The sequence below is a fragment of the Eubalaena glacialis genome, chromosome 2, assembly GCF_028564815.1.
Source record: "Eubalaena glacialis isolate mEubGla1 chromosome 2, mEubGla1.1.hap2.+ XY, whole genome shotgun sequence".
Taxonomy (NCBI): domain Eukaryota; kingdom Metazoa; phylum Chordata; class Mammalia; order Artiodactyla; family Balaenidae; genus Eubalaena; species Eubalaena glacialis.
Genome location: NC_083717.1, coordinates 55,068,702 through 55,094,120, shown reverse-complemented (window position 1 = coordinate 55,094,120; position 25,419 = coordinate 55,068,702). Strand labels below are relative to the sequence as shown.

General features: G+C 37.9%; 1 protein-coding gene across 4 annotated transcripts in view; it reads right to left on the bottom strand.

Annotated features, from left to right (window-relative positions):
• Window positions 1-19,889, bottom strand: part of UBE3A (ubiquitin protein ligase E3A) — a 90,455-nt gene extending 70,566 nt beyond the window's left edge. For 2 of the 4 annotated variants that reach the window (XM_061180006.1, XM_061180008.1), the window contains exon 1: window positions 19,300-19,889. The gene's annotated coding sequence lies outside the window, so the exon portion shown is untranslated. The remainder of the gene's footprint in view (window positions 1-19,299) is intronic. The other 2 variants (XM_061180010.1, XM_061180007.1) reach the window with 2 other exon arrangements.
• Window positions 19,890-25,419: the final 5,530 nt, after the last annotated feature.

The window sequence follows — 25,419 nt, the reverse complement described above, 5'->3', positions numbered from 1 at the left end:
CATTCTCCCATCAGCTGGTGGGGTCTATGTGCCTTTTCCTTGAATTTGAGGAGCCTCGGTGACTTTCAATCAATAAAGTATGGTGGAAGTGTGTGCTCTTTTATAAGCTAGACTTTTGATGCTAAGTTATAAAAATGCCATGCACTTCTGCCTTGGTCTCTTGAGATACTCACTCTTGGAACGTAGCCACTCTACAGTGATGAAGCCAGCCACTTGGCAATGAAGCCAAGCAACCATATACAAAAGCAACATCTAAGTGTTCTAGACCAGAGCTCCAGTTGAAGTCCTGACAGCCAGCATCAATATCCAGATGTGTGAGCAAGCCTTTAGATTATAACAGCCTCGACTTATCAGGTTACCTCAGTTATCAAACAACTCCAGCTGACATGTTTGAAGTCAAGACAAGCTATCCTTGCCAGTCTCTGCCAAAAGTACAGATTCATAAGCAAAATAAATGACTGCTGATGTTTGGGGTACACTAAGTTTGGAGTGATCTGTTAGGGAACAATAGATAACCAGAACAATATACTAAATTCAATTAATAATACTAAATTTCTAAGTCTTAGTTGACTATATATGATGAAGTTAAGAATGAGATATTCTAACATCTACAACTTACTTTGAAAAGCATCAAAAATAATAAGACAAATTAATAGATAAATAGATATAAGACAGTAAATATAGTAAAATGTTAATTGTGGAATTACATTCTACAATTATTTCACATCCATGTAAGTCTGAAAATTTTCCTAATAAAATGTTGAAGAGTGAAATAAAGGCATTTTCATACAAATAGAAGCTGAAATGATTTTTTGGCCAATAGACTTGGTGCTTTAGAAATTTTTTATTTCTTCAAGTAGAAGGAAAACAACACCACATAGAAACTTAGGTCCATGAAAAAAGTCTACACAAATCTACACAAAGGAAAAGAAATGAAAATGGAAAATATGGGCAAAACATCAAAGAATGCTGCTTTTCGTTTTTAAATTTCTTTATAAAACAATTGACTGTTTAAAGAAATAATCAGAAATTCTATTGGGGAATTAATGGAACACTACAATGGCAAAAAGGTAAACGAATTTATAATGTATTAGAATTCTTACATTATACTCTAAGAGGTCTAATTTTGAAGGCAGACTGAGATAAACTAAGGTGCATACTGTAAATACTAGTGCAACCACTGGAAAAAAAACAGAGATAGGTATAAGCTAATAGTGGAGATAAAACAGACTTCCGAAAAAATGTTCAATCCAAAAGCAAGCAGGAAAGGAAGAAAAAAAAGTAGTATAGATTGTACAACTAGAAAACAAATAGTAACCTGGTAGTGTTACTATTGAAAATTACAATAAATATAAGTGGACTCAAATTAAAAAGCAGAGATTGTAAAAAATCAAAAAAATAAAACTATACACTATCTAAAAGACTTATTAAATATAATAGCATATAAGTTGAAAGTAAAGAGATAACAAAACATATAATATGCAAACACGAATCATAAGAAAGGAGAAGTAGCTCTATTAATACCAGACAAAGCAGACTTTAGGACAAGAAACATTACCAGAGAACAGAAACATTTCTTAATGATAAAGAATCAATTCATCAAGGAGATCTTCCAGTCCTAAATGTGAATGCATCTAATAACAGAACTTGAGAATACACGAAGCACGGGGACTTCCCTGGTGGCGCAGTGGTTAAGAATCAGCCTGCCAATGCAGGGGACATGGGTTTGATCCCTGGTCCGGGAAGATCCCACATGCCGCGGAGCAACTAAGCCCATGAGCCACAACTACTGAGCCTGAGCTCTAGAGCCCACGAGCCACAACTACTGAGCCTGCGTGCCACAACTACTGAAGCCTGCACGCCCCAGAGCCCGCACACCGCAACTACTGCATCCCGCACGCTCTAGGGGCCCACATACCGCAACTACGGAGCCCGTGTGCTGCAACTACTGAAGCCCGCCTAGAGCCCGTGCTCCGCAACAAGAGAAGCCACCGCAATGAGAAGCCCGCGCGCCACAACAAAGGGTAGCCCCCGCTCGCTGCGACTAGAGAAAGTCCACAGGCAGCAACAAAGACCCAACGCAGCCAAAAACTAAAAAGAATAAATAAAGAAAATACATGGAAACAAAAATGAAGAGAAGTGAAAGAAAAGATAGCAGGTTCACAATTATAGTTGAAGATTTCAACACTCCTCTCGTTAATTAATAAAGTAAGTATCCCCCCCAAAAAAATCAGTAATGATACAGAATACATGCCTGTCTAAAAAAGGACCTGTATCCTGAAAAAAAAAAGAATGTGCAAAATATTTGGATACTCACAAAAGAAGACATACATGTGACCAATTAATACATGAAAACATCAACATCATTAGTCATCACGCAAATGTAAATTAAAACCACACTGACACTTCACACTCATTATCTGGCAATTATTTTTAAAAAATAAAAACAACATATTAGCAAGGTATTAGCAAAGACGTGGAGAAATTGGGACCCTCGTGGGAAGGTAAAACAGTACAGCTGCTATGGAAAATGGTATATTGGTTTTCAAAAAAGTTAAACACAGAATTACTATAAGACCCAGCAATTCCATTCCTAGATATATACCCAAAAGAACTGAAAGCAGGGACTTGAAGAGATCTATTTTTAACACCCATGTTCATAGCAGCACTATTCACAATAGCCAAAGGAAGGACGGAATTCAAGTCTCCACCAATGAAAGAATGATTAAACAAAATGTGGTATATACACACAATAGAATATTATTCAGCTTTAAAAAGGAAATTCTGAAATATAATGTAACATGGGTGAACCTTGAGGACATTATGCTAAGTGAAATAAGCCAAAAGCAAAAGAACAAACATCATATGATTCCACTTACGTGAGTACCTAGAACAGTCAAATTCGTAGAGTCAGAAAGTAGAACAGGGGCTGGAGGGAGGAGGAAGAAATTGGGGGGTTACTGTTTAATGGGGATGGAGTTTCAGTTTGAGATGATAAGTAAGTTTCAAAAATGGGTTAAGAATGATGGCTGCACAATGTGAGTGTACTTTATGCCACTGAACTGTACAGTTAAAATGGTTAAGATGGTAAATTTTATGTTATGCATATTTTACTACAATTAAAGAAAAAGAAACTGCAGTGGGATACCACTACACACCCATGAGAAGATCTGCAATTTATTTGAGAGTATCAAATGCTGACAAGGATTTGGAAGAAATGGAACTCTCATACATTGCTGGTAAGAATGCAAAATGGTACAACCACTGGGAAAATAGTTCATCAGTTCCTTATAAATTTAAACATAAAACTACCACATGGGGACTTCCCTGGTGGCCTAGTGATTAAGAATCTACCTGCCAAAGCAGGGGACACGGGTTCAATCCCTGGTCCAGGAAGATCCTACATGCCGCGGAGCAAATAAGCCCATGCACCACAACTACTGAGCCTGCGCTCTAGAGCTCGTGAGCCACAACTACTGAGCTCGCATGCCACAACCACTGAAGCCCGTGCACCTAGAGCCCGTGCCCCATAACGAGAAGCTACCACAACGAAAAGTAGCCCCCACTCGCCGCAACTAGAGAAAGCCCGCGCACAGCAATGAAGACCCAACGCAGCCAAAAAAATAAATTAAATAAATGAATAAATAAATTTTAAAAATAAAAAAAGATAGGTGCACTTTACTGGATATAAATTAGTACTTCAATAAACATGATTTTTTTCTTAATTTATGAAAACAATATATAAAAAGATGGCATTTTAAATCAGTGGGGAAAGGATCCCTTAGGTGGTCTAGAGCAAGGGTCCCCAACCCCCGGACCGGTACTGGTCCGCAGCCTGTTAGGAACTGGCCACACAACAGGAGGTGAGCGGCAGGCGAGCAAGCGAAGAAGCTTCATCTGCAGCTCCCCATCGTTCACATTACCGCCTAAACCATCCGACCCACCTCCACCCCCTGTCCGTGGAAAAACTGTCTTCCACAAAACCGGTCCTTGGTGCCAAAAAGGTTGGGAACCGCTGGTCTAGAGAATCAGCTGCCCAAGTGGGGATATTTAGATATTAGAACTTAGAAAAGTTAGATATTTTCACACAACATCCAAACATATGCCAAATGCAATCCAAATCTAAACCTAAATCATACAATATTCAAAAAAATGCTGAATGTACTCAGATCTAAATCTATAAATCTAAACCTATAAAGTAACCTCATAGAAGTGCTAGAAAGTATGAGATTTCTGTATTATCTTTGTAAGCATGGTGAAACTCAGAAGCCAAAAAGGACAGATAGATTTACCTATACCAAAAAATTTTAATTTCACGACTAGATACTATATAATAAACAATGAGGTAAACCAGCAGTCCTATACAATGTGTTGGGAATGAAACTTGCTTAAAAAGATTTTTTTAAAGAGTAATTGGCAGTATCTATCAAATCTTTAAGCTGACATAGCCTCATGGTCTAACAGTCATTTTATAGAAATCTATCTTACAGAAATAATATGTACCATTATTTGTAATATCAAAAATTGAAAACAACCTAAATTCCACAATAAAGAGTTTCAAAATATATTATGAACTCTGAGTTAGTTTCCTAGCTCAGTTCTAAAGATTGATAGAAGTCATAAGATAGATAGTCTTCTATCAAGTTTACTTCAGGACATATGTTCCACATCTAACATTCTTTTCTTTCTTGAGTTTTTTCTTTTTTTTCCCTTTCCACCAAGCTGATAGGGTAAAATTACCTGTAGTTATGTGGGCATGTGATACCATACATAGATTTAATGCAGTAATTAAAAAGTATTGTTCAACTCCATACTTTCAGTTGTTCTAGCCAAAACCTCAGTGTCATCTTTTACTCCTCCCTTTATTTCACACTTATATCTGACCTATTACCAAATCCTACAGACTATAATTTCAACACGTATCAATAATTCAGCCACTTCTCACCAACCTGATAGGCCTCACCTTGTCCAACCCACCATCATCACCTCCTATCTGTATTGTAATAGCCTGCCAACTGGTCTCTTGATTCTGCCCTTCTCTTTCAATCTACGACCAACATGGCAGCCAGAGTGATCGTGCTAAAACCTAAATCAGAACTTTCCACTCTGCTCAAAAACCTTCAATGGCTTCCCATCCCACTCAGAGGTAAACGTCAAACTCTTTATTATGACCAAATGATCTGTATCCTACATTCCCTTTCTGACTCGATTTCCATCACTTACTTCTCTACAGCCCCACAGGCCACCTCACTGTTCCTCAAACACATCAGGCACTCTCCCACTTCAGTGTTTCCTTATTCACTACACCCTTTGCCTGAAATGCTCTTCCCCCAGTCATCCACATGTCTAGCTCTCGCATCTCCTTCAGTTCTTTACTCAAGTTATCATCTCAGTGAGGTTTTCTCTGGCCACACTAAAATTTGCACTCAACCTCTGCACTCTCAAATACTTCATATCCCACTTCCCTTATTTTTCTCCTTAGAAGTACTATGCAACATACGATATATTCTACATATCTTGTTTTTGATGTTTATGATCTCTCTTTCCCTACTAAGTGTAAGTTCCATGAAAACAGGAGTTTTGGTGGATTTTGTACACTGCTGTCTCCACCAGCACCTAGAAAAATGCCTATGACATAGTAGGTGCTCAATAAATATTTGCTAAATGAATGAGGTAGATGCACATGTAACCACTCACATGGAAAAGATTTCTATAACAAATAGTTGAGAGAAAAAAAACAAGTTGTACAGAATACAAGTTCAGGACAAAAATCTATACACAAGCAATGAATAATCTGAAAATAAAATTAAGAAAAATTCCATAAGCAATAACATCAAAAAAAATGAATCTTAGGAATATATAACAAAATAATTTCTTTTGAACAGAAGTGTAAGACATGTACAACAAAAACTACAAAACACAAAAAAATTAAAGACCTAAATAAACAGAAAGACATCCCATGTTCATGGATCAAAAGACATAATACTAAGGTAGCAATACTCCTCAAATAGACCTACAGATTCAACACACACCTTATCAAAATCCCACCTGCCCTTTTTGCAGAAATTGACAAGCTAACCCTAAAATTCACACAGAAATTCAAGGAACCCAGACAGCCAAAAAAAGAAGAGCCAAGTTTGAATATTCACATTTTCGAATTTCAAAACTTACTACAAATCTACAGTAACCAAGAATGTGTGTTAGTGGCTGAAGAACAGACATACAGATTAATGGAAGAGAACTGAGAGTCCAGAAATAAACTGTTACATTTATGGCCAATTGATTTTCAACAAGGGTACCAAGACAATTCAATGGGAAAGAATAGTCTTTTCAGCAAATGTTTCTGAGACAGCTGGATATCTATATGTAAAAATAATAAAGTTGGACCCCTACCTTATATAACACCATATGCAAAAATTAACTCAAAACAGATGACAAACATAAATGTAAGAGCTAAAACTACAATACTCTTAGAAGCAAACGGGTATAAATCTGTATGACTGGTCAGACAATGGTTTCTTATTGGGTTGGCCAAAAAGTTCATTCGGGTTTTTCCGTAAGATGTATGGAAAAACCTGAACAAACTTTTTGGCCAACACAATAAATACACCAAAGACAACAAAAGAAAAACAAACAGGACTTCACCAAAATTTATAACTTGTGTGCCTCAGAGGAAACAATCATGAAAGTGAAAAAACAACCTTTTGGGGGGGAAATACTTGGAAATCATATATCTGATAAGAGACTTGTATCCAGAACATATAAAAACGCTTAAAAGCCAACAATAAAAAGAAAAATGACCCAATTTTAAAACAGCAAAGAAACTAAATAGATCTCTGAAGATGGACAATCAGGGCATGAAATGATGATCATTAGTCATTTAGCAAATGCAAATCAAAATCACAAAGATACCTTCACGTCCACAAGATGGCTAAAATAAAAGGAACAGACAATTGGTTTGGCAAGGAAATAATTAGAAAGAACCCTCATATACTGCTGATGTAACTGTAAAATACTGCAGCCACTTTGGAAAAAATGTTTGGCAGTTCCTCAAAATGTTAAACACAGTTAGCTAAGACCCAACAGTTTCACTCCTAGATATTTACCCAAGAGAATGAAGATATATGTCCACACAAGAGCTTATATATGAATGTTCATAACATGATTCATTAATAACCAAAAAATGGAAACAATCCAAAGTTATCAACTGATTACTGAATAAACAGTATGTGTATACTCATACAATGTAATATGAACCTCCAAAATATCATTTAAGTAAAGGAAGATATACACAAAAGGACATATATTTTATGACTCCATTTATATGAAACGTCCAGAATAGGCAACCCATAAAGTAAGGAAGCAGATTAGTGGTTGCCACTCTTCAGGGGCTGAAGAAGGAAAGAATGGTGAATGACTACTAACAGGTACAGGGTTTCTTTTGGGGATGATGAAAATGTTCTAAACTTATATAATGGTGATAGTTGCCAATTGAATATATTAAAACCCACTCTAAAGGGTGGAATTTATGGTATGTGAATTATATCTCAATAAAGTTGGAAATTATAAAAAGTGTATGGAATGATTTTTTATAAACCACCTCAAAAAAGAAAAAAATTACAAGTATCTGTACTTACACAGATGTATTTGCTTGGTATTCACCAGGTGTTCTTATGTTTTTCTACATTTAAATTGAACAACCGTTAAGTTTTGCAACTGGCTAAGAAAGGAAGAGGAAACTTTCACTTCTTTTTATACTTTAAAAATACGTATTTTTTTTCTGTATTTCCTTATTCTCAAAAATAATTAATTCTACACACCAATATTTGAGGGGAGGGGCAACCAACCACGACATATAAAAGGCTCTCTGGAAATATGAAAGTTCCAGGATTTCTGGTTTTATGATTTACAGGAATAACCTAACATTTAAAATTGAGGCTGTGCCGGCAAATCTAGGTGTATGGTCAACAGGAGTAAAATTTTCGGATCACAATCACTGTGCGTTGGAAAAGAACGGAACTCTCTAATGTGACCCTTGGCCCTCCCCTCTCTCTGGGTTCTGTGAACATTTCCAAAAGTAAACAAACTATGCTATTTACCTGTTTGAAAAACTATAAAAAGTAAACTCATGATCTGCCAACATTAAAATGCTATCTTTCCCCAGTGTTTACTTGTGTTTATTATGTGACTTACTAGCAGTGAGAAAATCTTATCTCAGTGTAGATCCCAAGTGTCATCTATGAAAAGTCTTTAAAAATTCCAAATTACCAGAATTATTTCAATTTCCTGACTTTAATTATAAATCACTTATTGCAATCAACAATTCCATGATCTGAAAACAGAAGCAATGTGCCACACACATAGTCCCAATGACTTAATATTCTGAAATTTTCCTCTGGGTTCTTTCTGTACAATAGTTAAATTGAGTTCAATCTTACATAGAGCTTAACCTAAAATTGAACACAGAATTACATTAGCATTCAGCGCACACACAAAAAATATTTATAATGCAATATACTAAAATAACTAAAGGTAGGTGAGTTTTCCTAGAAACAATCCTGAACAGTATTTTACGTTTAATTTATTACATTTCATCTATCAAATGCAGCATCTAAACTCATAAAATCTGAATTAAGGACAAAAGACCATTAGCTTCTAATTTAACTTCAAAATGCTTTTAAAAATTCACAACATATAATTTTAAGTGAACTACATTGCATCTGTTAAAAGACAGAAAATTGTTTTTCTAAAGACCAGCCATACTCGAAGGACATAAATATTAAACATTGAGAACATTTAATTTCCTATTAATGTCTGGTAAAATACTAAAGTGTAGCCTAATTACAAATTTTCTTTTGAACAGTTTATCAATTGGAGTAATATTTCTCTAACTGGAAAAAAAATGCAGTTCTGATCAATCAGTAAAAGAACATTCATTCATCCAACACTCACAAATGCCTGAAACTGCACATGAAAAAAAATGAGATCGACATTTATTTTTCTCATTGAATCTTCAATTCAAAAGTAATTATTTAATGTCAGTTGAGCTAAGTACTTATTCAGGAAACACAGAATTCAATAACCATACCATACAAGAAAGCCCTAATACTAGTAAGTACAAAGAGATTCTAAAAGGAAGGCTTCCCTGAGTAATATTTAGGCTGAGCTCTACAGGATGGGTAAAATTTGTTGGCTAACTGTGTTCTAGGCAGACTGAAATGCACTGGGCAAAAGGTTTGCAACAAGGAGCCTGGATAGTTCAAAAAACTGAAAAAAGGCCAATATTGTTAGGTGGTTCTAAACAAAGGACAGTGTGAATTAAATCTGAGGAAGCAGAGAGAATCCAGATCAGATGGGACCTTGTAGACCAATTAAGGATTCTGCATTTTATTCTAAAAGCCACAGAAAGCCAAAGAATAATTTTAAAAAGAAAGTAACAAAGTTAGACTTGTATTTTTAAAAGTTCACTGGAAAAGACAGAATTGTTATTTGTTTATAATAATCTAAAAGAATTATAAACTAATAAAACTGATGGAATTCACCCAAGTTAATGGATACAAAATTAACACCAGCAATGATCAAATGTAACAGAAAAAAGATCCTATTTATTTACAGTGCAAAAAAATATGTATAGATCAAATATCTAGGAATAAATTTAACAAGGTATGTATAAAAGGAATTTAGGAAGAAAACTGTAAAATACAGACTAAATGGCAAGATAAACTATGTCAATTCTCAAGTTAATTTATGTATTCAATGCAATTCCAATTAATATCCCCAAAGAAACTTGATACACTGGCCTTAAATTATTATGGAAGAGTGAAAGTCTAAGAAGAATAAAAGTTCTGAAAATGAATAAAGGAGTAGGCTTTGACTCAGACTTCAAAGCTTAATATAAAGCTATTTGAAATAAAACAATGTAGTACCAGTGTTTAAAAAAAAAATTAAAAAATTAAAATCAAACCCAAGCATTTGGCAGATGATACAGGTGGTATTTTAAAAAATTAATGGGGAAAAGATTCAATACTTAATGTTGGGACAACTTGTTTTTCATATAAAAAAAAATTTGATTCCTAATTCCCTCCCAGATGGACCTAAATGCAAAAAAATAAACAACAACAAAAACCTCTCAACTATTAGCAGACAATATTAAAGGGGGATTTCTTCAATAAAAAACAGAAATCATAAAAGAAAAGACTCATGAGCTTCACTTCAAAAATTGAGATATATCCCAAAAGAGAATATCACAATGGACAATAAGTAGGGTTTTATATTTTATTCTTATTCTGATAACTTTCCCGGCTGCATTATAAAGAATGTTGGGTGAGATGATCTCCAAGATCCTTTACAACATAAATGTTGCATAACATGGTGTCTCTTATTTTCTTTTAAACCATTTAATTTATGAAACATTTAAAACATACAGAAAATAATAAAATTCATATCCATACATCCACCACCCAGAATTAATAATCAAGGAAATGCTAAAATGAGAGTAATATTTTGCTAAAATTTCACACCCATCAAATTTGCAGAAGTTTTTAAATCTGACAATCTCAAGTATGGGCTAGGATGCTGGAAAAAGAAATGTCCGTACACTGCTGATAAAGTATATACTGACATAACCATTTTAGAGAAGAATTTAGCAACATCCAGTAAAGTTATTCACAATCTATTTCCCAGCAGTTTCACTTCCATGAATCTTCCCAAAGAAATACATGCACAAAGAAATGTGTCAACATGATCACTGCAGCATCGTTTATAATAGCGAAAAAGGAAACAACTCAAAATATCCATTAGTAGTGGGACACATTTATTCGATATATCGTACAATGGAGTACTATACAGCAGTTAAACCAAATAAACTAGAGCTACATGCATCAACATACATATCCCAAAAAACAGTTTAAAAAAAAAAAAGCTGATGAAAGAGCTGTACAGTAACAATACCATTTTGTAAAAATTTTAAAACACAAAATCCAACATCATATATAGCATTTACAGATACAAGTACACATATACAGTAAAAGTATAAACAAGGATATGAAATTCAAGAACCTCGGGATAGTTATTACCTCGGGTAAAGAAAGAAGGTAATAGGACTTGGGGGTGAGGTGGCTACAAGTGCATATGTAAGACTGCATCTGGTTCGCTAGGGATCAAAATTGGCATAATTTATAGTTCTGAGTGAGGGGTAAATGAGTACCTGCTACATTATTTACTCTGTTTTAAATGTTTTCTTTTTTAATTAAAATACATACAAATATTTTAAAAAGAAAAAAATGAGCATATAATATCCAAGCCAAAAATTACTTTGGAGATCATCTAATCCAACCTACTTCCTTTATAAAAGAACTAAGGAAAGATATCAGAATAAGAACACAAAATAAATACTATTGTAGTCAACACCATTTTAAACACATACTATGTAGCTAAAAAAGCACTTAAGGGGATTAGACCTTGATCGCTGGAGAGAAAACCTTGGTAGGCTGAATAGTGATCAGCCCCAATTTCTCAAAATCTGGTGTCAGCTAGTAATATGGAATGGGCATGTGTGCGCACATGCGCGCGCGCACACACACACACTCTCCTAGGAGTGCCTTGTCAAATTCAGCACAGGAATAGGCAGTAAAGTGGGTCTCTGGCCCACTGTCCAGGCTGACACCTAGTCCATCTTTACTTAAAATTACTTGAAGTTCTGAGGCCTAGAGGATTGTTCCTGATCATACTTCATTATATCCTGATCATAGTTCATTAGCCCACAGCAGGTATCTAAAAGTAGTCCTGAACTAACTAAAAAGTAGCTCATTCATCCAGCACTTATAAATAAATAAAACAGCACACAGAAAAAAAAAAGAGAGAGAGACAGCAAATATTTAGTGTTCACATAGAATCTTCAATCCAGGAGTAAATAAATTGTTTAATTTCAGCTGAGGTAAGTGACCTACTTATCAATATTTCACAACTGAGATCCATCTGCTTTTAAGTTCACCCCTCCCTACCCTTCATCTACCCAAAACATGGAAGAGGAATTTTGAGGAGGAGGAAGGAGACTGACTCAGATACTGAGTTAAATGAAACTCTAAGATTTTACTTTTTATTTTGAAGATAATATGAAATATAGTACACTGGGTAATAATTAAATTTAAAGAAATAGATGTTTTTAAATGCAGAAATCTAGTTTTATGTATATGAAAGTCTAATGTTTGCTCAGCTTTTCTAATATATTATACTTAAGTGTTCTCATGTCAACATTAAAGTCAACTTTTAAGAAGCAGTTCCACCTGTTTACAGGGCAGAAATAGAGACAGATGTAGAGAACAAACGTATGGACACCAAGGGGGGAAAGTGGCGAGGGCGGTGGTGGTGGTGGGATGAATTGGGAGATTGGGATTGACATATATACACTAATATGTACAAAATAGATAACGAATAAGAACCTGCTGTATAAAAAGTAAAATAAAATTCAACAATTCAAAAAAAAAAAGTTCCATTTTATCAAGGACAATGTACCCCTATGTTAGCTACCAAACTTTATCCATTTAATTTTCTGTTTTCCTTCTCTGTTCTTTAAACATGTTTGATATGTGTCCTAGTCCATTTAGGCTGCTTATATAACAAAATACCATAGACTGGATGGTGTATAAACAACAAAAATTTCTCACAGTTCTGGAGTCTAGGAAGTCCAAAATCAAGGCACCGGCAGATGTGATGTCTGGCAAGAATCACCTTCCTGCTTCATAGATGGCCATCCTATGGCTAGATCCTCACATGGCAGAAGGGAGGGAGGAAACTGTTTGGAGTCTTTTAAAGGGCACTAATTCCATCATGAGGGCTCCATTCTCATGACCTAATCAACTCGCAAAGGCCCTACCATCTAATGCCATCACAATGGGGGGGTCAGGATTTCAACATATGAATTTGGGGGTTGGGGGGGACATAAACATTCTATAACAATATGTTACAGACATAGCAAAATGTGTAAGAAATTGAATATGAATGAAGCAGCTTAACTAATTAGGGAAGCTTTTCATTTCTTAGGAGCTCTAAATTTGGATTATCTTAAACAGCATAGTTTTCTATCACCAACATGGAATATGGCACATTATCAGCTCACTTCAGAAAACTAGAAAAAAATGTTACCTAAATATTCTTTGTGTGAAATGGGATTTATCAATTAGTATACATGTCACATACAATAGGTGTTCAAAAGACAGGTAGTTTTTAATTCTCAAAACAAAAACTTTATTTAGCAAAGGTAAATATTTAGTATCCTTATTCATGGCACACTGTAAGATTATCAATATTGGCAAATACACACACAAGGCACAATAAATAGAATTCCTAAGAAAAAAGTACTAAAGTAATTAATAAGCTGGAAATAACCCAAATTTCTCCCTGTGACCCATTAGCTTTACATAGAAAACACTGCTGGGCATCTCATCCTTTCCCTTCCAAAAAACAGGATTATGCTTTACGTATGATAAAAGATAGGAAAGTATTTGTTGTATCAAGAAATTCCTGTAGTGGTACCTGCAGTGCTAGAGCTATCATCTGAGAAGAAAATAAAGAACATCCCTTTTAGAAAGGGTGCTAAAGAGTGCCAAGTGACAAAATGTGACATTTGTCCATACTGAGTGGTACATACACGGTTGTTATATTATTCTTTGTACTGTTTGTATATTTAATTTGGAAGGAAAATTCAGAATTTACGCTGCATCACAAAGAATATAAAAATAAATGAGTTAGCATATTGGCTACAGCTCACAAGGGCAATTAATCCTAAGACTACTTTCTCACATTCAAGAAGGAGACTGATGAAGTAGAAGTCTATTAGAAACTTGAAATGGATAAGCCATTCTTTTTGATACAAGGAGACAAAAGTCAACAAATGAAAAGAATATGTGTAAAGTACTGGTAGCATCTTCATTCAGCCCCTAGTTATGTAATTTGTGTGTAGAACTACTCGTCTCAAATGTGAAAAGGAACATTCTGAATTACTGCAAGTATGAAAAATGGGCACCTATTAAGACCTAAAAAAGAGCTACAAGACTGCATACCACAAAGAGACAAGTCAAAAAAAAAAGTTTCATGTTTTACTTCTGTAACATAAAGGGATCTGTGCTTGACTAACCTCATCTGTTCCCAAAGGGTACAGAAGATCAACTTCTGGAACACAATGAACTGTTAAGAGTCACCACAGTAGTCTCCACACTGGCAAGCCAAGAGTTTCATTGAAAGATTTTTATCCTACTTGGGTTAAGTGTTCAGGGCTCGTACACCACCTCCTTGCTTTATCTGCAGCACAGATGTTGACTTTAATTAATGAAGTCTTACTTAGGATTCTCTTCCACAATCCACATATGACATCTTATATGAGATTCCGAAGATTTCCTAAAATTGAACTTCAGCAATAATTTTATCTAGTAAGGTTCTAAGTCTCCAAAACCTCTTTTCCTTTCAGGTCAACCTTATGATTCACTTGCCTTTATCACATTAACAGGAGAGGTCAAAAGTAAAGCAAATTACAGAAGTGATTTGACTTTGGACTAATAATACTGAATAATGCATCACTAACTATTAAGATCTACTGTTTATTTCAAATGTAGTTACCAAATATAAAATAAATTCACATACTAAGTATTTCCAAAAATAATATATCTATGGAAAGGTTAAAAATGTTAGTAGAGAAAAGCATGAAAATATACCAAGGTTCCAACCGTCTGTCCACCACTAACCAACCTGTTTTCTTGGGCAAGTCACTAAATCAGTTATAAGGTCACTTTATAGAGTACCATTAATTTACTTTTTTTCAAGAATGATCTCATTTGAAAATCATTCCTCAGAAACAAAGCAAGTATCACCTTTACTTGACAGAAGGAACAGAGCCAAGGCTTAGAAAGCTAAATGGCCTACTCATGCCCAGCTAGGAAGCTAGAGAAGAAGGATGAACCTACAATCTTCTGATACCAAAGTTAGTGCTTCTTCCTCCACATCAATGGTTCTCCATGGCTTTCGTTCACAGAACCTGTTGAGACTCTGAAGCACTTAAAATTTTATATATAATTTTAGGGCGTTCACAGTCACAAGGCTTAGAATCAAACAGTAATAACTGTCAGCTAAATCTCATGTGCAAACAGCAGTAAAAAAAAAAAAAAAAAGTACTAGCCTTATTTCATTTTCAGATAGACCTTATACTTAATGATCTTTTTTTTTAACTTACTATCCATAATGGTATTTATGTGTTAAAGATAACAGATAACTCAGATCAAAGCACTGTAAGTGACAATTTTGAGATTAAATGAAAATGAAAAGTTGGCAAAGAAATTTATCATGTATTTGTAAGTCATCTCATTAAAAAACTATTTATAGGGACTTCCCTGGTGGTCCAGTGGTTAAGACCCGCACTTCCACTGCAGGGGGCGCGGGTTCAATCCCTAGAAGATCCCACATGCTGCGTGGTGCGGCCAAAAAAAAAAAAAGAAAAAAGAAAAAACTATTTATGTAGCATCTTTAAGTATTTCAAACATCTCATGTTTTGGACATAGGATATAGGCTTGTAGATTAACACTATTTCCACTTACTGTAATTTTACTTTATTTTCTTTATTAGAAGAAAAAGCCCCACTTCCTCCAGTAACTGCTATGGTCAGAAAAGGCATCTTGTTGAAGGGTGCCTTCTACTAATACCATAGAAAACACTCACTTAACTGCAATAAGGTGGGTGGGCATTCTCAAAGCAAAGTAACACTCCTCCCAACAGGTAAGACAGAACATGTACCATTGTGTGCAGAGTCCTGACCTGGAGTCCAGAGGCTCAAAATGTGCCCTGGCTCTGCCACCTGGTGACTTTTAAGAAAACCATCTTAAAGCTCTGCACTTCAATTTCCTCATGTGTAAAACAGGAATAGCCCTACTCAGACTCACAACTTCTGTGAATTTATAACCAGAAGACAGAATGATGACTGTCCCAGAAAAATACCAGAGTATTTACAGGCAACTTGCCAAAGTAAATTTATTTTTTTTATACGTATACATACACACAAACACTAACACACTATGTGCCAGATATTGGGTGGAGGATTGGGACCAAGATATGAAGTATCTAACATATGCCAGACAGTGTATAAAGGAAGCAGTAAAACAATATTCTTTAGAACAGGAGCTGGGAGTAGGAGGTGTTGAGTCCACAGAACTGCCTGAGGAGTGGAAGGGCACCAGGAGAATGGGGTTCCATTATTTGACAGGGTTTCACAAAAAGTGTTATATGGAGAAAGTCACTAGACTATACACTTCCAAAAGACAGAGACATGAGTCTTGTCTTTATAGCCCCTACACCAAGCTCAGCTCAGAGTAGCCACAGTAGACACCTAATAAATGTTAGCTGATAACTAAGTCATCCATACTCTGGTAACACACTCTCTGGTAAACACCAGAAGTCCCTGTCCTTAAAAAGTGAGTTCAAAACCAGTAATCAAATTAACAATGTAAAGGATAATATGTTAGAGTCCACTGTCTATACGGTGCTTTGAGAACATTCAGAAAAACTGGGTAGGAAGACTTCAAAGGATAATAATTATTAAGTGCCTATGTGTTAGGCATTTCACATGCTTTAATCCTCACACCTCTGAGTTAGTCTCACCACCCCATTTTACAGATGACAAAACTTGCAGCTCGAGATTAAGTAACTTGCCAAGGGTCAGACAACCAGGGGTAAGCCAGAATTAAAAGCAGGATCTAACTCCAAAGCTATTTACACTATACATACCATAATGTCTTTGGTTTTTATACTGTACCTTTACATTTGCAGTGGGGAGAGACCAGGGACTGTCAAAATCAGCCAAAACTCTGTCGTCCTGAATCATCATGAAAAGAGCATCTAAAACTTTACCCAAGTATTTTACTTGAAAAATCACTTCTGAAAATTGGTCTTCACTCATAAAAATCATAAAACTAATTTTTTAACAGCTGCATATGTATACTTAATGTCATGTTTCTACATTTTGACCTATACAACTACAGGTCTAAACAAAAGGGCACAACATGACTGAAGAACATGACCAGTAATCATTTAAGAAAACAGACACTTACTTGTAAGTGTTTGGGCTGAAAAATTTAAGTATGATCCATAGTTTTAGATTATTCCACTGACTGCATATTGAGAGAAACAGCAAATTATTCCAAATATTTTTTTAAGGGGAGAGAGGATTGTTTTTGGAGGGGAGAGAGGAGGAGTCATTTAGAAATGATCTATGGTTTAAGGAATAAAACATTAAATGTTACGTGTCAAAGACACTGTAGGTACCCAACAAATCTTGTTAAATGGACTGGGCAAGTGGGATGAGAATGTGTCTTCCTCTCGCTTCTGACTACTTACTTAAGAAGCTATTTTTTAAGCCATGAAAAAAAGTGTAAATTTAAGAGATATGAAATACAAGCAGCATATAAAACCTGTGAAAAGGAATCAGAACATTGTAAACTGTGTAAACTCCTCAGTAACCCAGCAATGTCAGAAGATGGTGTACATGCTACTCAGCACATTAATGCTACTTAATACTGACACAATAAGACTTTCATGGTTTACATTCTAATTTTTTAATTTTTTTTAATTGTTTTTGGTTTGCTATTTAAAGCATTCCTTCAGTGCCACAGGAGTTTAAGTTTTTTTTTTTTTTTAATATTTATTTATTTGGCTATGCCGGGTTACAGCTGCGGCATGCGGGATCTTTTAGCTGCCGCATGCGGGCTCTTAGTTGTGGCATGCGGGATCTAGTGCCCTGACCAGGGGTCAAACCCCCGCCCCCTGCATTGTGAGCCCAGCGTCTTAACCAATGGACCACCAGGGAAGCCCTGAGATCATTATTTCTTCAAGCTACTTCTTGTTTCTGTTTTGTCATGATTAATAATTTCTTTAATGGGTTTCTGGTCATTCTTTGGACTTATCAGCACCATCATTAATACTGTATTCATTTCATTAAAAATGCGATAAGCAGTTCAGATTTACAAGCAGGATCTAATTCCAAAGTTATTTCCACTTCTTTTTATCTTCCTAAACTCTAAACTTTTTTACATGGTTTACAAAATAATCTCTTAAGTAAGGGTACTTACTCGTCAGAGGTGTGAGATAAACACTTCTCAGCCCTCTTGTCCAAATCACTTGACAACATTTACTGGGTATCTCAAGGGTCTTTCACAGGTAACTTTTTAACAGTTGTACTTCTGAACTTTAGGTCGTTTCCATTTCAATCCCCCTTCTCCCCCCTGCCCCCAGACAAAATTCTGGAGTAATCTGCTGCTTCTCTCAATATTGCAGATAGTGGAATGATCCGAAATTATGGGTCATACCTGTATTCCTTTCTGATTGATGGAGGGTAACTTTGGACTGTAAACCCCATATGCTATTAGCTGACATTTTCGATGGCACCCTAGCCACTTAATAAATATAATAACAAACAGACTTTGTAATGTTTCTTTTTTAACATATCCATACAACGTTTTAAAAAATTCGGAAACTAAATTATCTTTCAAGGATTCTAAGATTAACCAAACAGCGTCCATATTAAAATTATTTTTAACAATTTTATGGACCAAAACGTCTGTCGCATTAAATTCTGACTTTACCAACAAAATCCTCCACACCATGACGAGTCCTTTTCATTTTCTCAACTGGGAAAAAAAGGGCCAACTGTTTGCAGGTTTGCATTTAATAGTCTCCAGCAAACCCAGTAGCTCACGTTTAATTTCAGAATCGCAATGAGTAATCTGTGAACACAACCCTTGGGCTTGATTTACCACTTCATCCGCCCTCCCTCCCCACCAGTCCACCCCCAAAACCCCAACCCACCAAAGCACACGTCTAAATATTTCTTCACCAAGAAGGCCAAAACCTCGAAAACAGCGAGGAAGAGCTCCCCTTGGAAGGAAAAGGCCAGCCCTTCCCAGCCTGAGGCCCAGGCCGGCTCTGCGAGCCCCGCTCCAAGAAGGGCCACCTCTCGACGGCCAGCACGCCCCGCCCCGGGCCCGCTCGTGTCCCCTCGGGCGACAAAACCCTCCCTCCCTGCGGCGCCCAGCCAGGACTGACAGTCACGGCAGGAGCAGCAGCAGCCGCTGCTAGCAGAGGCCTACTTCTGGCACCGGCCTCTCCAGACCGCGCGCGCCCCCAAATACTCGCCCCGGCGGGGGTGGAGGCGTCCCTACCCTCGCCGGAGCCTGCCCCGAAGGGGAACCTGGGCGGCCGAGGAGACGATGGGAGGTGCCACCCGGCCGCCCCGGCCCAGGCCCGGTCCTCAGCCACACTGACCTGTCGTCGCCCCCGCGCCTGGGCTGCGGCCCCCGCAGCAGCAGCCGCCTCACTGGTCGTCGCAGCCCTCGCCCGCCGCCTCCGCCCGCCACCGCCTCGTTCCCTTTCGCTGCCTCCACCGCCGGCGCTCATGCGGGACCCGCGCTTCCTTCTCCGGAGACCGAGACCGGGAAAGGAGGCGCAGGGGCCGCAGAAAACCCCGCGCTCGTCGCCAGCCGCCGCTCCGCCGTTGCCTGTCCGCACCGGGGGGCTACGGGGCCCGCCTGGCCGGGGCTAGGTGCGAGGTGGTCGGAGCACAGCCCCGAAGAGGAGCCGAGAGAGGCGCCGCCGCCCGCGGCCGTGAGCGCCGGGTCGGCAGAGGTGAAGCGCAAGTCGGCGCGGCGGCGGATGGCGGGCGCCCGAGCCGGCGGAAAGCTACGCGGAGGCGGGGTGCGCGAGCAAGAGAAGGGCGGTGTGTCGAGGTTCCGGCGAAGGGGAGTCAGGCTCTATCGTCTCCTGCAGTCACCCCGAGCCCAGCGCCACCATCTTGGGAAAAACGCGGATCTCGCGACCGCGGCGCAAGCGGGGAGGACGGCCTGGGCGGGCCGAGTATCCCGGCAGGCAGCGCGCGCCACCCGGCCGGGCGAGGGCTCCAGGCCTGGACGCACGGACGCGGGGCGGGGTCGGTGTGCGCGCGGGAGGGCACCGCGCTCTGCCCCGCCCTCCACCGCCGCCTCCGCTCCCCTTCTGCTTGCCGTCGTCGCCAGCGCAGGGGCTGTTGGGAAGGGGAAGTAGCTAGCGCCTCCTCGGAGTCCCACCAGGGTTGGTCGCCATATTGGCACTGGGAAGTGGGGGCGATGCCTCTTTTGAGCCACCGTGGTTTGTGGCCCGACAGAAAGCAGGCGGTACACTCCGGAAACCCCCTGGAGCCCTCTGGAGTGTTGGCGAGTCCCGTGGTCTACCCAACCGAGGAACGTGCCTGAACTTGGACGCTCCCGATTTTGTTGGGGAACGAGTCGGCTCCGAAATTGCGCCAAGGGGGCTTTGATAGCTGCCAGCCCCGCGGTCGGGCAGAACACTCCATATTCTAGGTCTCCGATCCCAACCCCTTTACGCCCTGAGCTGCTTTGTAAACATTGCAGAGGTAGCCCAAGAGTGCGGACCAGCTTTCAGGGGACCAAGGTCATATGCTTAGGACTTCTGCCAACACACGATGTGTCACTAGTTTACATGAAGGTGAAAGCCTGTCTCCTGCAATTTTGACCTTCAGTAGGTTGTCGATAAAGAGAAAGTGGCCCCTTAGTTGACCCCAGCTGGATACAGGCTAATTCTGATCGGTATGACGACTGAATCCATTTAAAGCTGTGCGCCTTCATATTTAGCACCAAGGTCACCATCTTATTTAAAAGGATTTTTTTATGGCTCTGCAACACTTACTAGCAAATCTGTAATGGGGTCACTAACAATTCATATCCTTACGGTTTGTGGCTTTTGCTGATAAGTCCATAGAATACCATATGAGATCCCATTCATTTAGTATTGAAACTTTTTATATCAACAATAATACATAGCAGTGAATTTAGCTGTCATTCTTAGAACATCTTTTTTATATAGTCATATATATGTGTATATATATGTATATACATATATATATGTGTATATATATATATATACTGCTTCCCAACTAACAAAAATAAGCTAGTGGAATTTAAATTATTCTAGGACAACTGATGATAACAGTATTAAATCATGCCCAATTTTAACTCAGTTCCTTATTCTTTTTTCATTTTCTTCCATTACAGATTCTCATTTGGAAACTTTGCAGTTATGTTTTATGAGAGAGATTAGTTAAAATCAGTCTCTTAAGGATTTATCTTTGCATATTTTCAAAATAGGCAAGTGTAAATCTTTAAAGACTTTATTAGAGTAAAGTAAAATATTACTACAATATCTAGCATATGAAGATTCTTTTAGCGATTCTACTTCCTCTTAAGTAAAAATTGTCTGAATAATTAAATGTAATTTTTTTTTGTAATAAACTGGTATATCAAATGTGGCAGAAAACCATGAGTTCCAAGAAAATTAAAGACGAGAAATAAACCTCTTAATTAAATGTCAGTTAAATGCCAGTTCTTTACTAAGATCAAAGATGATTCCAATTCCTCCTTGAAATCTGGAGAAATTACCCATAGCCCTTTTAGCTCGTTAATATTATATAGGCATTCTTACGTGTGATGCTAGTGTCAGACTTGTTTCAAGAACCCACTGTGCTGTTTGCCTTGTCCATGTTCAAATTTCAAAATGTTTGCTGGTAAAAATTACCAGTATGGAACATTGTCAGGAATCCTTAGAATACTAATAGTGTTCCATCTCCATATATATCAGTTTTTATGAATAATTTTTTTTCCCAAGTCAAACCCATATTTTTCTTCAGGTACGTTTTCCCAGAAAAACAACTTAGTAGCTACCAAGTTAAGTAGTAAATTTGTTAGACTATTGTAGGCAAAATGAGACTCAGTAGTTTCTAAGTTTCTCATTTCAGGTGTAAAGTGAAAGGAGCAGTTTAATTTTTTTAGCATAGTGCATTAATTCCTTTAACAAACTTTGAACCTCTACTATTTACCCAGAACTGTGCCAGGCTTTGGAAAACAATAAAAGATCAACAATCCCTATCCTTGCCCTCAAGAACTCACAGTCCAAGAGGAAATCACCAGTAAAATGAAATTTATTTCAGAGTAACCCAACAGTTTTTATGGAACAGTTTGCCCCAAATTGCTGATGAAGTTGGTTTTTCAACAGGGCTGTTTTGCTGCTCAAGATTTCTTTTTGATGTGAGTCACAACAGATGAATCAAAATGCAAAAACACAATTTTTTATTACCTAGCATGCCCCTGGGATCAGGAAGAAGCTGAAAGAATGGAACAAAAAATGGTCGGATATGGTGGGATAAAAGTTACTGTTGCTATATTTAGGTTGCATCAAAATGTTACACACTCAACTATTGAAAAAGACTAGGCTTTCAGTATATGAGTAGCTCTCAGTATTTAAGAAATACTGTTGTAGCAAAATTAATTCCATGAGAAACATTGCTTGGCATATGACAAGTGCTCAGTAAATGTTAGTGCTTAGTAATAGCTGTAGTGATATTACCATTATCTGTATCATTGTTTATCATTACGGACTTCAGGCATTAACTCCTTCACACCTTCACCCTTATTCCTACAGATTACCCAAATCTGTACTCCCCCTGATCTCCTGTCCTAAAGTATGAGCCATCTTTCTTCCTTTCTACAGCTAATATATATATTATATATATATGGGGAGAGGTGCTCCTCAAGACTTAATCCCTCAGTCATTCCCTCTCCTGTTCATTAATTCTCCTATTAACTTTGTCTTTTCTGTTTGGAAAAGCTATCAGATTGCCATTTCCTTCCAAGTCCCTCTTCAACTACTGAAATTTAGCATGTGCCCCCATTTTACTATCAATATATACATTGCTAGTATTAATGTCAGTAATGGCATAATGATCAAATTTATAAGTTGCTTCTCAGTTTTCATGGTATCTGACCACTTTGCAGCCTTCCGCACTGCTAACCACTACCTACTGGAAACTGCTCCCTTGGTTCCATCACCCTGAATTCTCCATCTTCTGGGTCTTGGACCACTCTTTCTCAAGTCTTCTTTACAGAATGCTTGTTCTCTCTACTTTTGGTTCTCTTCACCCGCCATTATTACAGTCTCTCACAGAACTGTTTATGTATACTCTTTCTCTATCACTTATATAAGTCAGGAATGAAATCTGAATCTTGAACACTGACCTCACTCAGAAACTTGAGACATGTATCTTCAGCCCCTTATTGAAAATTTGTAGTGAATATCCTACAGGCACCTCAAATTCATCCATGTCTGAAATCGAACTGCTGACTGTGTCCCATTTTTCATCATTAACTGAGATGTGGATAATTGTGGAGAGAAGCAGGTTTTGGAAGAATAAGCAGGAATTGGTTTTTGCAAATGTTAAATTTGAGATGCCTATATGTCTGTAGTACAGACTGATTGCTAGTTGGCCCCTAATATGCACTCTACTCTTCATCCATGATAATGGAATATCTAACCAGATACACAGTTGACTGTAATAAACTCTCTAAGTGTGGCCATGTCACTAAGTTCTGGCTAGTGAAATGTGAGCAGAAATGATGTGAGCAACTTCCAAATCATACTCTAAAAGAAATGAGATGCTCCTTTCCCTTTGTCCCTTTCTGATGATTGGAATGTGGTGGGGTTGTGAGCTAGAGCAATAAGATGTGCCCCTGAGGACTTCCTGAGTCACAGTTTGTATACCAGTGAACTTTGGTGTGAGACAGCTACTAACTTCTATAATCTGCCATGGTTACTCTAGATACCTTTCACTGCAGCTGACCTTGTATCCTAATATCCAAATGAAGAAATCAAGGAAGCAGGTGGACATAGTCATCTGGAGTTAGGGGTGAATGAAACCAAATCATCCTACATTCTTTGACTTGATTGATGACTTTACCATCTGTGGCAGTCCCCAATCATAATGTTAATAATCCTAGATTTCTTCCTCTTCCTCACTCTCCTGACACTTAGGAGGCAAAGTTATATATTCCTTAAAGAATTGATTTTAGAATTAGGTAGCATAGCAGAGTGGTTAAGAGCATAGGTTCACAATTTATTAACAACTGCAAAAATGCTGGGCAAAATCATAAACTCCTCTGTGATTTGGTTTTCTCATCTGTAAAATTGGGTTGCTGTAAGGATTACATGTTAGTATACATAAAAGCACTTAGAGTAATGCTGGGTACGTAGTACAAGCTCAGTAAAGGTGAGCTTTTTTTTAATCCCATGCAAATTCCAGTTCTGCCGCTTACCAGATATAGAAACTTAAATTAAATATTCAATTAATCTCTCTGTTTCCTCATCAGTGAAGCAGGAAAAATAATAGTACTGACCTCATCCGGCTACTGTGGAGAGTGAACAGGGACAGTACATGTGAAGTGTTTAGTGCCTGGCATATGGGAAGCGTCCAATAAATGGGAATAGGCACTATTATTACTATTAATAGCTGTTATTGTCATTATTATTATAACATCCATTTCCTTCTATATAATCCCACTGCTGCTACCATAATTTAGACCCTTAGTGTTTCTTACTTGAAACAGAATATAAGCTCCAGAAGGGCAGGGCCATTTCATCTTACTCATTATTGTACCCCCAACACCCCAATGCTGGTCCAATACTTTCCTACTGAAGCATCTCATCATGGAATGTTTTTTAAAGAAACAAATGTGAATCTTATTGCTCCCTTGCTTGAATATAGCAGTGGCTCTTCATAGCTTTCTGGAAAATGTTCAAACTCCAAGAACAAGGCCCACTGGAGGTGGACCCTGCCTCCCAGCCCCGTTTCCTTCCACTTCCCTCATGGATCCCTTCCTGGAGCGGTACTTTACAGTCATTTGGAGCCCCTTTGCCTGCAATTCGTTCTGCCTTTTAAACAATTTCAAGCACCTCCTCTGAGAAGCCTCTCTAATCTTTCCAGGCAGGCTTGTTGCTCATGCCACTTCTTCCTATCATGTCACTTTTCACATACTGTTGGTTTATGTGCTATGCTTACAATTCTGTCTCCCCTTAAGAAGTTCCTTGAGAGAGGAGAGTGCCTTTGGTTTGCTTTTTGTTCCCAGTATCTATCTCCGTAGCTAAAACCTGGCAAGTCCTCAAAAAGTGTTTGAATGAATGAGCTAATATATGGTAAAGTAGTGTATCTTTGGATATTTCACTTTTCAACTGTGCCAAGCAGAGATACAAGGTGCAGAAGTGCCTGCCCATACAATTTAGTGGGGACAGAAAAATCAGGCAAATAAATTTGTTTTGATAAATTATCAAAGTAAGATATTTTAACTTGTTGTGAACTCCAGCAACTAAGTAAGCAACAATATATATCTTTTAATCTTTTGGGACCTTAGTATTATTTGTATAAAATTAAGATAGTGAGCAAGATAACCTACAAAATTCTCTTAAGTCTACAACTTATTCAACCACTAAATTTCACTAATTGCACATATATCCAAGACTACTTAAGAAGTCATTCAAGCAAAAACCTGCAAGTCATTAAATCATGCT